We start from the raw sequence: 15,277 nt of genomic DNA, 5'->3' as shown, positions 1-15,277 counted from the left end.
TAGCCAGAATGTGCTTGGCTTTCGCCACCCATTTTAAATTTATTTTGCTATGCCCTTTTTCGAGGTTAGTATACTGTGCCTCTGTCTAACAGTGACACAGAAGTGATACCTGGGGTAAACCTATGATCTCCCATCCACTCATCAAGATTCCTCTTGAAGAGAGTCAATGAGGGACTCTGCCTAACCTGGACTGGGATTTTATTCCAGAGTGAAGGGAGCCTCTGGGTTATGAATCTGTCCCTCCAGCATGTCCTATTTATTTCAGTGCTGAGGTTCAAGTCTCTCGAACGTGTAGCTCGATGGGATTTGGATTTTCTGAGGTGCAGCATGTCCATTAATTCCATTTTGGACATGGCTTTATACGTCAGGCACAGATCGCCTCTGAACAGGTGGTATACCACTGAGTAGACCTGGAGTTTCTTTAACCGGGCAGCATATGGCATCTGTTTGAGCCCTTTGATCCTCTTGGTGAGGTACTTTTGGGGTCTTTCCAGTTGCTGCAGGTGTCTGGTAAGGTACATCCCAAAAGGGGCACTGTACTCAATTATGGGCCTGATGAGGGATGAGTAAAGAGGCACGATGACCTCCCCTGATCTAGATGTGAATCCCTTCATGATTAGGTGGGCTATATAAAATGTTTTTCTGACCACTTTGGCCACATGGTTGTCAAATGAGAGATTGCTATCAACTTGGGTCCCCAGGTCCCTAATTACTTCTTCTGTACTTAATGGATTACCACCTATGTGGTAATTTGTGGGCACTTTGTTTTGCCAAAGGGATGACTATACACTTTTGGCATTTAGCTTGAGGCCATGGCTCTGGCACCAGTTCTCTGTTTCTATGAGGCCCTTTTGGAGGATGCTTGTGTCGGCTGGAGAGTCCATTATGGCACCCAGTTTGCAGTCATCTGCGAACTTGGTCAGCCACAGTCCTTCCGTGTTGGCCTGTACCTCCGAGAAATATATACCGAACAAGAGGTCCCAGGACTGAGCCTTGTGGGACACCACTTGTAACTGGTTTGGAGTCTGACATGGCTCCAGCAATTCTAACCATGTGGGTTCTGTCCTTGAGCCAGTTTGCAATCCATCTAGTGACATAGGGGTTTATATTTAAGCTGGTGAGCTTATCTATAATGCCCGAGTGGGGTATTGTATCGAAGGCTTTTGCGAGGTCCAGGTAGGCTGTGTGGACCACCTTCCCCTCGTCAATGGCCTTGGTGACTGTTTCAAAGAAATCAACCAGGTTTAAGAGGCAGGATCTGCCCTTAACAAAGCCGAACTGGATAGGATCCAGTGTCTGTAGGTCCCCAATATCTTTATTTATGAGGTCCATGATGATCCTTTCCATATCTTTGCAGTCCAACCTAGTCAGGCTTATGGGGCGATAGTTTCCAGGATCCATTGAGGCACCACCTTTATGGAGAGGGACCACTGTTGCTGCACGCCACTCTTTGGGCACATATCCTGTAGTAAGGCTGAGACTGAACAGTAGTTTTATGTTTGGGTTTAGCTCTTCTTGGAGTTCATGTAAGACGCAGCCCGGGACACAGTCTGGTCCCATTGATGCTGTGTTTTTTGCTTTGGAGAGGGCGGCTCTTACCTGAGCATCTGAGATGTCAGGGGGGCAGCACTCTGCTGGGATAGATATTTGCCCTTTTGGTGGGGAGGGAGTTTGCTGAACCTGTCGGCTAGGATGTTGGCAATGTCTGTGGGTTCAGTGTATTTTTTGTCATTTTGGACTAATTCTGAGCATATCTGGGAATTACCTCCCAGGTTCCTAACATAACTAAAGAAAGCCTTGTGATTATCCTTAGTGTCCTGTGCAATTTTTTTCTCGAAGCTGGCCTTAGACAATTTTATGAGTGCCCGTAGTTTTTTCCTAATATTGATCATTGATGCCTTCCCTTTTTGGGATTTTGCTCTATCATTTAGTAGCTTCCTCCTTCTATTGTATAGTTTGTTTATGGCTGGGGTCCACCAGACAGGACGTCTGCCTTTGGAGGATTGGGTCTTGGTTTTATTTGGGATCACATGATCCATGCATTCCTGAAGGTGTTCATAGAATGCGTTTATAAAGGATTCTGCAGTCTGGGCCGTATTTTCCACAGGCCCGAGGGCTTTGAAGGATTCCACCTCGGTTTTGAGGAGTGTGAAATTTGCTTTAGAGAAGTTTTTCACTGTGGTTTTCTGGGCAGGGGGTGGGGTCAGGATGTGAATATCCAGTGAGATTAGTTTATGGTCTGATCTTACCAGTGAGGGATAAACTTCTGGTCTGGAGCATAGAGTCCCCATGTTGGTGATGATCAGGTCCAGTATGTTTCCCCTCTTGTGGGAGTGGTAACAAGTTGTTCCATAGCATTTGAGTTTATAAATTCTAGGAACCTTTGGGCTAAGGTGTTGGAGCTAGAGTAATGCTCCCAGTCTATGTTTGGGTAGTTGAAGTCGCCCAATATAATGGTGTTTGGAGAGACCTTCATATTTTCCAGTGTTCTCAGAAAGGCCGAGTGGGGTTCCTGGGTTTGGGAGGGTGGTCTGTAGCAGGCTATAAACTGGAAGGCAGTTTTACCCACTGTTAGTTGCACATGGATAGTCTCTGATGCTTTGTGCTTTGCCACCAACCTGGAGGTGTGGGTATCTTTGATGAATATCGATACTCCCCCTCCTTTTGTGGTTCGGTCCAAGTTTTGGGGCCAAAAAGCATGGTATGAGGTATAACCTGGTAGTGCTGGGGTGCTCTCAGGAGCCCTGAACCAGGTTTCTGTTACTGCACAGTTATCGATGTTCTCCATGCTAAGGAGAGTTTTGAGTGCATGCATCTTGAGGTTTAGACTTCTGGCCTATTTCAGACCTATCTTTTTCCTCTGAGGTGTTCTACAGTCTGTATGCAGATGACCTGAAATTGGGAAAACTGATTACATGTGTTACAGGTAAGGCATGCCTGCAAAAAAACTTGACTAAATTGACCATTTTGGGCACAGGAGAATAATATGCTCATACATACTTCAAAAACTAAGCATATGAAATTTGGGAGACATAAATTGAAAGGTGAATATTTAATACAGCACTCAGTGATTGAAACTGTAGATTATTTTAAAGACCTGGGTATACGGGTAGATCCAGCTTTGAGTTTTATTAATCAAATCAACCAACTGATTAATGATAGTTATGGAACTATAGGTTGTATAAAAAGATTTATAAAGTTTATTAAATCAGAAATAATGAAGTCATTGTTTGTTAATTATATTAGACCCAAACTTGAGTATGGGATAATAAGAAGTTATGTTCTTACCATAACGTTCCATGTTAGTTGTCTTCTTCTCACATTCTTTCTTGCTGGATGGGTTCGGAGCCAATCCTCGGCTCCGACTCATCCTATACTATAGCTCGAGAGCTATTTTTACCGGCTCGAGGCAGCCCTATAACCCACAATACCATGCGCTAACTCCCCAGATCTCGTTTGGAGGCTAAGACATAGTATAAATATATTATTATAATCCTCATTTGCAAGTACGGACTCCCTGCTAGTAATACTAAAGATACAGGGAAACCGTAACATATTGTATCTCAAGAAATGGAAGGACTCAGAGACCTCAAGTCTGTCCAGGCTAGGGGGCAGGAAGGAGGGACGCAAGAAAGAAGGCGAGAAGAAGACAACTAACATGGAATGTTATGGTAAGAACATAACTTCTTAATGTTAAGTTGTCATTCTCGCCTTCATTCTTGCTGGATGGGACAGCGTCCCTAGCACCTTAGTCCTGGGCGGCTCAATGGAACAGACTCCTGAGTACAGTGGAACCAAAGTCAGCTCTATTTCTGGAGGCTATATCAAGTTTGTAATGGGCAATAAAGGTATGTTGGGAAGCCCATGTAGCTGCTGCACATATGGCATCTAATGGTAACCTTGCTTGAAAGGCCGTTGATGTTGATAGTGCCCTGGTTGAATGAGCCTTAGGCCTAGACGGAAGTTGCCTGTGTCTCAACTCATAGACAAAGGTAATAATAGGTGTCAACCATCCGGAAAGAGTAACCTTTGATACTGGAAGCCCTTTCTTTCCTGCAGCATAAGAGAGAAAGAGCTGGTCTGACTTTCTGAGTTGTTTTGTCCTGTCTAGATAATACCGTAGTTGGCAATGAACATCCAATGAATGTAATTTCTGTTCAGCCCTGTTGGAATAGTCTGGGAAGAAGACAGGCAAGTCAATGGAGTGGTTCAGATTTCCTTCAGAGGACACTTTCGGTAGGAAGGAAGGATTTGTTCTGAGAGTTACCCTGTCTTTGTGAAAGACCAAATAAGGGGGACGAACAGACAAGGCTTGAAGTTCCGATACCCTTCTGGCAGATATTATGGCTACTAAAAACAGAGTTTTCCAAGAAAGAATCTTGAGGGAGCAAGAGGCTGCAGGTTCAAAAGGAGGCAGAATCAATGAGGTTAGAACTAAATTAAAATCCCATTGTGGGGGCGGATCCTTAACTGGAGGTCTAAGCAAAAAGATGCCCTTGAGAAAGGCTTTACAGAGTCTGTGGGACATAATATTTGCTTCTGAGAGCCCCATATGAAAATTAGCAATGGCCGCTAATTGTACCCTGATAGTGGCTGACGATGACCCTGAATGAAAGAGTTCCGCCAGAAAGTCTAGAACCTTATGAATGGGTGCATGGAAAGGATCTAAAGACCTAGCTTGTGCCCAGAGTGAAAAACGCTTCCATTTACTCGCATACGTCTTCCTAGTATTGGACTTATGGGAATCCAGAATGATATCACGAACAGGAGGAGAAATAAGAGGAAGCCTGGCGATGGCTGGAAGTGGAGCAACCAAGCTGTGAGGTTGAGGGAATGAAGAGACTGATGCAGCTTGCCCGTGAGATGGGTCAACAGATCCAGAAGGGGTTCCAGATGCCAAGGCTGTTCCAGTAGGTAACTGTGCAGGAACGGAAACCATACTTGTCGAGGCCAAAATGGAGCAATGAGGATCATTTTGGATCTCAATGCGGTTGCTTTCTGAATTAATTGTGGAATCAATGGTAAGGGAGGAAAGGCATATAGAAGACCCCGGGGCCAATCGTGAACAAGAGCGTCTCTGCGGGCATGGCCTGGTAGAGGAAAGCGTGTGAAGAAGTCGAGGCACTTGCTGTTTTGAGGAGTTGTGAAAAGATTGCAGCAAGGCTGGCCCCACTTCTGAAATATTCTGTCTGCTACCGCTTGATTTAGAGACCACTCGTGAGGCATGAGGATAGTTCTGCTCAATCTGTCCGCTATGACGTTGGACTTCCCGGGGATGTGCGTTGCTATCAGAAACCGTTGAGAGGAAATTGCCCATTGCCAAAGTCTGAGTGCTTCTCGACATAGGGGGTAGGACTTTGTTCCGCCCTGCTTGTTTATATACCACACCACAGACATATTGTCCATTTGAATTGCTATAGTCCCTGTGGGAAGAGAGTTCTGAAGGGCTTGCAACGTTAAAAGCACTGCCCTCATCTCCAGGACATTTATGTGCAGGTGGCGTTCTAATTGTTGCCATGTGCCCTGGACCGTCCTGCCCTGATAATGACCCCCCCACCCGATCAGGGAGGCATCCATTGTCACCGTGGCAACTGGGGGGGGGGGGACAAAGGGTCTGCCCTGAAAAAGCGGAGGGGAAACCATCCACCAGGAGAGATGATTCTTGCATGATGGGGTTATCAAGATGTTGTGAGTCATTGGGAGCTGTTGAAAGTACCACTGAGAAAACAGCATCCACTGAAGGAGCCTCATGTGGAAGCGGGCTAATGGGAGTAGAAGAATTGCCGCTGCCATGAGGCCCACCGCTTTCAATACTAGCTTGACTTGAACTCTGTTGGGCTGAAACAGGGACTGAACATTCCGCCTTATGTCTGTCACTCTCTGAGGTGGTAATGTTGCAGACATTTCTGTGGTGTTTAATACGGCGCCTATAAAGTTTATACATTGACAAGGCAACAAGGAGGATTTTGCAAAATTTATAGAAATACCTAGATTGTTGCAAAGTTGAATAGTGTAATCCCTGGCCATTATAAGATGCTGCTTGGTGGTAGTGGAAATGAGCCAGTCGTCTAGATATGGAAACACCTGGAATCCTTTTTGTCTCAGGTGAGCCATGACCACTGCCACGCATTTGGTGAACACCCGGGGGGCTGTGGTGAGACCAAAGGGCAGGGTTCTGAATTGATAATGACTGGCTCCCAGCAGGAAGCAGAGAAACCTCCTGGAGCGCCTGTGTATCTTTATATGATAGTACGCATCCTGGAGGTCTAATGAGCACATCCAGTTGTCTCTGCCCAAAAAGGGTAGAATGGACTGCAGTGTTACCATCCGAAATTTTGTCTTTTGTACAGAGTTGTTCAATCTGCTGAGGTCCAAAATGGGTCTCCAGTCTCCAGTCTTTTTTGGTACCAAAAAGAATCTGGAGTAGATTCCGGATCCTAGCTGATCTGCTGGGACTGCCTGGATGACTCTTTTTTTCTAACAGCTTTTTTATTTCTAGTTGTGCCTGACCCCTTTGTGCGGGTGGTACGTCTGGTAGGGGTCTTGGCGATTGTACCGGAGGGGAAGTGAAGGGAATTTTGTAACCCTTGGATATGATCTTCTGTACCCATGTGTCTTGAGAGAGGGATTGCCAGGCTTCCGGGTACAGAGATAATCTTCCCCCGACTGCCTCCGAAGGCGGACAGTCAGGCAGCTTCTCAGGGATGCTGAAAGGGTTGGTCAGAGAAAGATTCCCTGGAACCCTTATTCTGTGGACCCCCTCTGCCCCTGGGGTGGCATCTGTTATTATTCCCCCCTCTGCCTCTGGGGGGAAATTCACCACGTGCGGCAGGCGCAACTCCCTGTGGTTTGTGGAACCACATCTTTCCACCCCTCTGTCCCTTACGATAAGGTCTAGAAGGTGTGGAAAAATGGACTCCCACAGCAGAGAGAGTCTAATCATCTTGCTCACATCTGGTGAGGGGTATTCTTCACCTGAGGTCCAAACAATTCTGAACCATCAAAGGGGGTGTTGGTGAAGGACGCCTTGAAGGGATCGGCAAAGTTACAGAGTCGCATCCAAGCGTGACGTCTCAATGCAACACCTGTGCCTGCGGCCCTACTTGCTCCATCAGCTGCGTAGGAGATAAGCCGCATGGAGGAGTTAACAATGGAGTTCCGGGTGGCCAGCTGGGAGTTCATCTTGTCCTGATACCCCGCAGCAGAAGGGTCCTGTACAGTTTCACCCAGTTCTTTGAGCAAGTCTCTCTAAAGGCGGGTGAAATGACATAAATAGTTCAGCGATCGCATGGTAAAGGTCGCTGAAGCAAATGTCCGCTTGCCGTACCTGTCCATGGTCCTGGACTCTTTGTTAGGAGGATGAACAGGAGTCCTGCAGGTGTAGGGGTCCCAGGCAATAAATACAAGAAGTGTGACCATCTGTCAGAGACATCTTCTGACAGCACGAGTCACACTTCTTAAAACCTGAGACCCTAGTGTCTTTTGACATGATTGAGTTTGAACACAATCACACACACACTCAGTCCTTAAGTACACTAATTAAACAAAAACACAGACACACCTAACAAAAAATCCTGACAGGAATGTTTAGGAGGGGAAGGCCTAAGGCCTGACTAACAGAAAAATTATAAAGGGATCGAGAAAACTAACGGGAATAGGGTCTAAGTGAATCGAGGGACTACTAACTATAAAAGGGAATAATTTTTTTTTTTTTAAACTGGGGTAGTTAAATCTCTGAAAAGAGTAATGAAATTCACTTACCAGGAGCTGGTAAAAAAAGGTGACCTCATGAGTGAAGCGGCAAACGAGATCTGGGTAATTACCGCCTTACATCATGGGATATAGGGCTGCCTCGAGCTGGTAAAAGTGATTCTCGAGCTTAGCAAGTGCCGAGTCGGAGCTGAGGATCGGCTCCGAACCCATCCAGCAAGAATGAAGGCGAGATTGACAACTTAACATTGGGTTCGTTTCAGTCCAGTGGACTTTCCCAGTCAACAAATGCAAATTAATAAAATAAATAAATAAATAAATAAATAAATAAATAAATAAATAAATAAATACATGTATTTTTGTCCATGGAGTTTAAAGTGAAGGTTCTGAGGGAAAAATTGTCTTAGGCCCGACAGGTGAAAGATCAGGGGATATGTTTTCATAAGAACAAGATACCTGATTACGGTGAGAGACAAAAAATATAAGAAATGGAAAACAGGTCAAACTACATCTTTGAAAACTAAAATAAACAAGCTGGACAAATAAATTAAGCATAATGTGAGACAAGATAAAGAAAAATTTGAAAACACTGTGTGCCCTTATGAAATCATACATAGTTAATAACTGGCTTGACAGATCCAAAATCTCATGGGAAGACTATAAATGTATGGCTACGAAATACATACTACCAAGTAAATTTATTACAAAAGTCAAACAAAACTCTCTTACTATCAGAATTATTGGAATTTACTACTGAATACTTTATCACAATAAATAAACGCATTTAATCCATCAAGAAGGCCTAAGGTATAATTACCTTGGATCGCTTACACCTCTACATACTAGACTCACAATCACTACACCACTGGTAAGGTTTTGCGTATGGAGTTAAATTGTACACTAAAATGACTCCAGTGTGTAAATAGTGTATATAGTTAGGATGAATAAATTTGTAGGTATAAACTGTGTAATAGCTACTGATAACCCAATAGGGTATATGTCAACATCTGTTTTGTATAAAAAACAAAGATCTAGTCTATTAGCACTGTTAAGTTTCGTATATAGGTATTGAAGTACCTACATGGGCATCACAATGTTACTTTGTCATTTATTTACCTTTGGTCTATGGATATCCAATGTTCCTCCATGCCTAAATGACCTCTGTTGTTGTTACAATGTGAAAATCAATAAAAATTTGTATTTGAAAAAAAGAAAAATTTGAAGAAAATTTATATAAAAATAATAACCATAACAGGAAACCATTTTATAGATGCACAAAATGTGGAAGGAGTAAAGACATACAAATTGATAAACTGTGTGCAGATTCTAAAATTTATTCTTAGACACAACAGATTATAGATACATTTACAAAATCTTATGCAAAACAGTTTGGGTCTACAAAGGGAGTGATAAGTTGTTCTAGTGATATCTAGGTAAGCTCAGATACGGAATCAAAACAGATTATATTGAAAAAGTACTATGCAAACTGTATCCAAACAAAGCACTGGGAGGAGGTGGAATAACTAATAACCTGAGAACATTTCGGCAAGAACTTACAGTACCATTATATCTATTATTTACTAGGTCATATAAATATGGGAAGATTCCTCAAGCTTGGAAACATGCATTTATTAAACCTGTATTTAAGAGAAAGGGGAGTAGGACAAACCCAGAGTCATATAGACCCTTAAGTCTACTTTCATGTTGTGGAAAAATAATGCAGATGTTAATATTGGATATGTTATTGTCAGAACTGGAAAGGTTGGTACTTGACACCATATATCAGCATGCGTAGGTTGAAATTTATCTATTACCACGGGTTCACTACACATTACCAAAAACCTACAATACCAATGCCCATAAACCCGAGACCAAATACCCAAAAGACTACAAGACCGATGGACCACAAGAGCAAAATTCAAAATTGCGAACGTTTGAAACACATACAGTACACACATACACAAACACACAGCTTCCCCCTGCAATCAAACGAATAAACTTACACTATAGTTAAGCAGGGGGGCAGGCACCCCTGCACTCCCCCATGTGGGGGGCTTCACCCCCCACACCCCCCTACTTTAATATTCTAACTCAGAGATCGCACAAACACACACACAAGACAAACACACACCCACACATTACAGTCCCTCACACACACACCACAGTCACAACACACACTAAAGCCCCTCACAAACACACTTACATACACATACTTACCTGAACTGCAACACCAGAAGCACTAACTCAAAATCTCCGAACATCAGGATTATGAAATTCGCGCTTCTGGTCTTGCGATCATCTGGTCTTTCGGTGTTCTGGTCTCGGGATTCCGAGCGTCGGTAATATGGGTGTGTGGTCTTCCGTAGTGGACCCATTACCACATGTAAAATTATGTTCTATAACAATATAATAACAGCCATGAATAAAAAATTGCACTGTGATGTAATTTACATAGATTTAACTTCAGCATTTGACAGGGTCATACACAAACACTGATCAATAAATGACAACAACTAGGTATTGCTTTATTCTTGATAAGATGGATAGTTGCATGTCTTATTAATAGGACATGGCACGTATCATATAGCAATTGGACAGGTGAAATTCTTGCTTACATTCAGGGTGTCCCACAGGGCTCTGACCTAGGTCCTTACTTGTTTAGATTGTATCTTTCATAGGTTCATAGGTTCATAGGTTCATACTAGGCTATCTGCCCTAGGGCATTTATAAGTCTAGCCAGAATGTGCTTGGCTTTCGCCACCCATTTTAAATTTATTTTGCTATGCCCTTTTTCGAGGTTAGTATACTGTGCCTCTGTCTAACAGTGACACAGAAGTGATACCTGGGGTAAACCTATGATCTCCCATCCACTCATCAAGATTCCTCTTGAAGAGAGTCAATGAGGGACTCTGCCTAACCTGGACTGGGATTTTATTCCAGAGTGAAGGGAGCCTCTGGGTTATGAATCTGTCCCTCCAGCATGTCCTATTTATTTCAGTGCTGAGGTTCAAGTCTCTCGAACGCGTAGCTCGATGGGATTTGGATTTTCTGAGGTGCAGCATGTCCATTAATTCCATTTTGGACATGGCTTTATACGTCAGGCACAGATCGCCTCTGAACAGGTGGTATACCACTGAGTAGACCTGGAGTTTCTTTAACCGGGCAGCATATGGCATCTGTTTGAGCCCTTTGATCCTCTTGGTGAGGTACTTTTGGGGTCTTTCCAGTTGCTGCAGGTGTCTGGTAAGGTACATCCCAAAAGGGGCATTGTACTCAATTATGGGCCTGATGAGGGATGAGTAAAGAGGCACGATGACCTCCCCTGATCTAGATGTGAATCCCTTCATGATTAGGTGGGCTATATAAAATGTTTTTCTGACCACTTTGGCCACATGGTTGTCAAATGAGAGATTGCTATCAACTTGGGTCCCCAGGTCCCTAATTACTTCTTCTGTACTTAATGGATTACCACCTATGTGGTAATTTGTGGGCACTTTGTTTTTGCCAAAGGGGATGACTATACACTTTTTGGCATTTAGCTTGAGGCCATGGCTCTGGCACCAGTTCTCTGTTTCTATGAGGCCCTTTTGGAGGATGCTTGTGTCAGCTGGAGAGTCCATTATGGCACCCAGTTTGCAGTCATCTGCGAACTTGGTCAGCCACAGTCCTTCCGTGTTGGCCTGTACCTCCGAGAAATATATACCGAACAAGAGAGGTCCCAGGACTGAGCCTTGTGGGACACCACTTGTAACTGGTTTGGAGTCTGACATGGCTCCAGCAATTCTAACCATGTGTGTTCTGTCCTTGAGCCAGTTTGCAATCCATCTAGTGACATAGGGGTTTATATTTAAGCTGGTGAGCTTATCTATAATGCCCGAGTGGGGTATTGTATCGAAGGCTTTTGCGAGGTCCAGGTAGGCTGTGTGGACCACCTTCCCTCGTCAATGGCCTTGGTGACTGTTTCAAAGAAATCAACCAGGTTTAAGAGGCAGGATCTGCCCTTAACAAAGCCGAACTGGATAGGATCCAGTGTCTGTAGGTCCCCAATATCTTTATTTATGAGGTCCATGATGATCCTTTCCATAGCTTTGCAGACCAACCTAGTCAGGCTTATGGGGCGATAGTTTCCAGGATCCATTGAGGCACCACCTTTATGGAGAGGGACCACTGTTGCTGTACGCCACTCTTTGGGCACATATCCTGTAGTAAGGCTGAGACTGAACAGTAGTTTTATGTTTGGGTTTAGCTCTTCTTGGAGTTCATGTAGGACGCAGCCCGGGACACAGTCTGGTCCCATTGATGCTGTGTTTTTTGCTTTGGAGAGGGCGGCTCTTACCTGAGCATCTGAGATGTCAGGGGGGCAGCACTCTGCTGGGATAGATATTTGCCCTTTTGGTTGGGGGGGGAGAAGTTTGCGCTGAACCTGTCAGCTAGGATGTTGGCAATGTCTGTGGGTTCAGTGTATTTTTTGTCATTTTGGACTAATTCTGAGCATATCTGGGAATTACCACCCAGGTTCCTAACATAACTAAAGAAAGCCTAGTGATTATCCTTACTGTCCTGTGCAATTTTTTTCTCGAAGCTGGCCTTAGACAATTTTATGAGTGCCCGTAGTTTTTTCCTAATATTGATCAGTGATGCCTTCCCTTTTTGGGATTTTGCTCTATTATTTAGTAGCTTCCTCCTTCTATTGTATAGTTTGTTTATGGCTGGGGTCCACCAGACAGGACGTCTGCCTTTGGAGGATTGGGTCTTGGTTTTATTTGGGATCGCATAATCCATGCATTCCTGAAGGTGTTCATAGAATGCGTTTATAAAGGATTCTGCAGTCTGGGCCGTATTTTCCACAGGCCCGAGGGCTTTGAAGGATACCACCTCCGTTTTGAGGAGTGTGAAATTTGCTTTAGAGAAGTTTTTCACTGTGGTTTTCTGGGCAGGGGGTGGGGTCGGGATGTGAATATCCAGTGAAATTAGTTTATGGTCTGATCTTACCAGTGAGGGATAAACTTCTGGTCTGGAGCATAGAGTCCCCATGTTGGTGATGATCAGGTTCAGTATGTTTAGTTGTTCCATAGCATTTGAGTTTATAAATTCTAGGAACCTTTGGGCTAAGGTGTTGGAGCTAGAGTAATGCTCCCAGTCTATGTTTGGGTAGTTGAAGTCGCCCAATATAATGGTGTTTGGAGAGACCTTCATATTTTCCAGTGTTCTCAGAAAGGCCGAGTGGGGTTCCTGGGTTTGGGAGGGTGGTCTGTAGCAGGCTATAAACTGGAAGGCAGTTTTACCCACTGTTAGTTGCACATGGATAGTCTCTGATGCTTTGTGCTTTGCCACCAACCTGGAGGTGTGGGTATCTTTGATGAATATCGATACTCCCCCTCCTTTTGTGGTTCGGTCCAAGTTTTGGGGCCGAAAAGCATGGTATGAGGTATAACCTGGTAGTGCTGTGGTGCTCTCAGGAGCCCTGAACCAGGTTTCTGTTACTGCACAGTTATCGATGTTCTCCATGCTAAGGAGAGTTTTGAGTCCGTGCATCTTGAGGTTTAGACTTCTGGCCTATTTCAGACCTATCTTTTTCCTCTGAGGTGTTCTACAGTCTGTATGCAGATGACCTGAAATTGGGAAAACTGATTACATGTGTTACAGATAGGGCATGCCTGCAAAAAAACTTGACTAAATTGACCATTTTGGGCACAGGAGAATAATATGCTCATACATACTTCAAAAACTAAGCATATGAAATTTGGGAGACATAAATTGAAAGGTGAATATTTAATACAGCACTCAGTGATTGAAACTGTAGATTATTTTAAAGACCTGGGTATACGGGTAGATCCAGCTTTGAGTTTTATTAATCAAATCAACCAACTGATTAATGATAGTTATGGAACTATAGGTTGTATAAAAAGATTTATAAAGTTTATTAAATCAGAAATAATGAAGTCATTGTTTGTTAATTATATTAGACCCAAACTTGAGTATGGGATAATAAGAAGTTATGTTCTTACCATAACGTTCCATGTTAGTTGTCTTCTTCTCACCTTCTTTCTTGCTGGATGGGTTCGGAGCCAATCCTCGGCTCCGACTCGTCCTATACTATAGCTCGAGAGCTATTTTTACTGGCTCGAGGCAGCCCTATAACCCACAATACCATGTATTAACTCCCCAGATCTCGTTTGGAGGCTAAGACATAGTATAAATATATTATTATAATCCTCATTTGCAAGTACGGACTCCCTGCTAGTAATACTAAAGATACAGGGAAACCGTAACATATTGTATCTCAAGAAATGGAAGGACTCAGAGACCTCAAGTCTGTCCAGGCTAAGGGGCAGGAGGGAGGGATGCAAGAAAGAAGGCGAGAAGAAGACAACTAACATGGAATGTTATGGTAAGAATATAACTTCTTAATGTTAAGTTGTCATTCTCGCCTTCATTCTTGCTGGATGGGACAGCGTCCCTAGCACCTTAGTCCTGGGCGACTCAATGGAACAGACTCCTGAGTACAGTGGAACCAAAGTCAGCTCTATTTCTGGAGGCTATATCAAGTTTGTAATGGGCAATAAAGGTATGTTGGGAAGCCCATGTAGCTGCTGCACATATGGCATCTAATGATAACCTTGCTTGAAAGGCCGTTGATGTTGATAGTGCCCTGGTTGAATGAGCCTTAGGCCTAGACGGAAGTTGCCTGTGTCTCAACTCATAGACAAAGGTAATAATAGGTGTCAACCATCTGGAAAGAGTAACCTTTGATACTGGAAGCCCTTTCTCTCCTGCAGCATAAGAGAGAAAGAGCTGGTCTGACTTTCTGAGTTGTTTTGTCCTGTCTAGATAATACCGTAGTTGTCAATGAACATCCAATGAATGTAATTTCTGTTCAGCCCTGTTGGAATAGTCTGGGAAGAAGACAGGCAAGTCAATGGAGTGGTTCAGATTTCCTTCAGAGGACACTTTCGGTAGGAAGGAAGGATTTGTTCTGAGAGTTACCCTGTCTTTGTGAAAGACCAAATAAGGGGGACGGACAGACAAGGCTTGAAGTTCCGATACCCTTCTGGCAGATATTATGGCTACTAAAAACAGAGTTTTCCAAGAAAGAAGCTTGAGGGAGCAAGAGGCTGCAGGTTCAAAAGGAGGCAGAATCAATGAGGTTAGAACTAAATTAAAATCCCATTGTGGGGGCGGATCCTTAACTGGAGGTCTAAGCAAAAAGATGCCCTTGAGAAAGGCTTTACAGAGTCTGTGGGACATAATATTTGCTTCTGAGAGCCCCACATGAAAATTAGCAATGGCCGCTAATTGTACCCTGATAGTGGCTGACGATGACCCTGAATGAAAGAGTTCTGCCAGAAAGTCTAGAACCTTATGAATGGGTGCATGGAAAGGATCTAAAGACCTAGCTTGTGCCCAGAGTGAAAAACGCTTCCATTTACTCGCATACGTCTTCCTAGTATTGGACTTATGGGAATCCAGAATGATATCACGAACAGGAGGAGAAATAAGAGGTAGCCTGGCTATGGCTGGAAGTGGAGCAACCAAGCTGTGAGGTTGAGAGAATGAAGAGACTGAT

This window comes from Protopterus annectens, chromosome 9.part0 (assembly GCF_019279795.1).
Source record: "Protopterus annectens isolate FY-2018-M chromosome 9.part0, PAN1.0, whole genome shotgun sequence".
Classification (NCBI taxonomy): Eukaryota; Metazoa; Chordata; order Ceratodontiformes; family Protopteridae; genus Protopterus; species Protopterus annectens.
Note: the sequence above shows the minus strand (reverse complement) of the source record.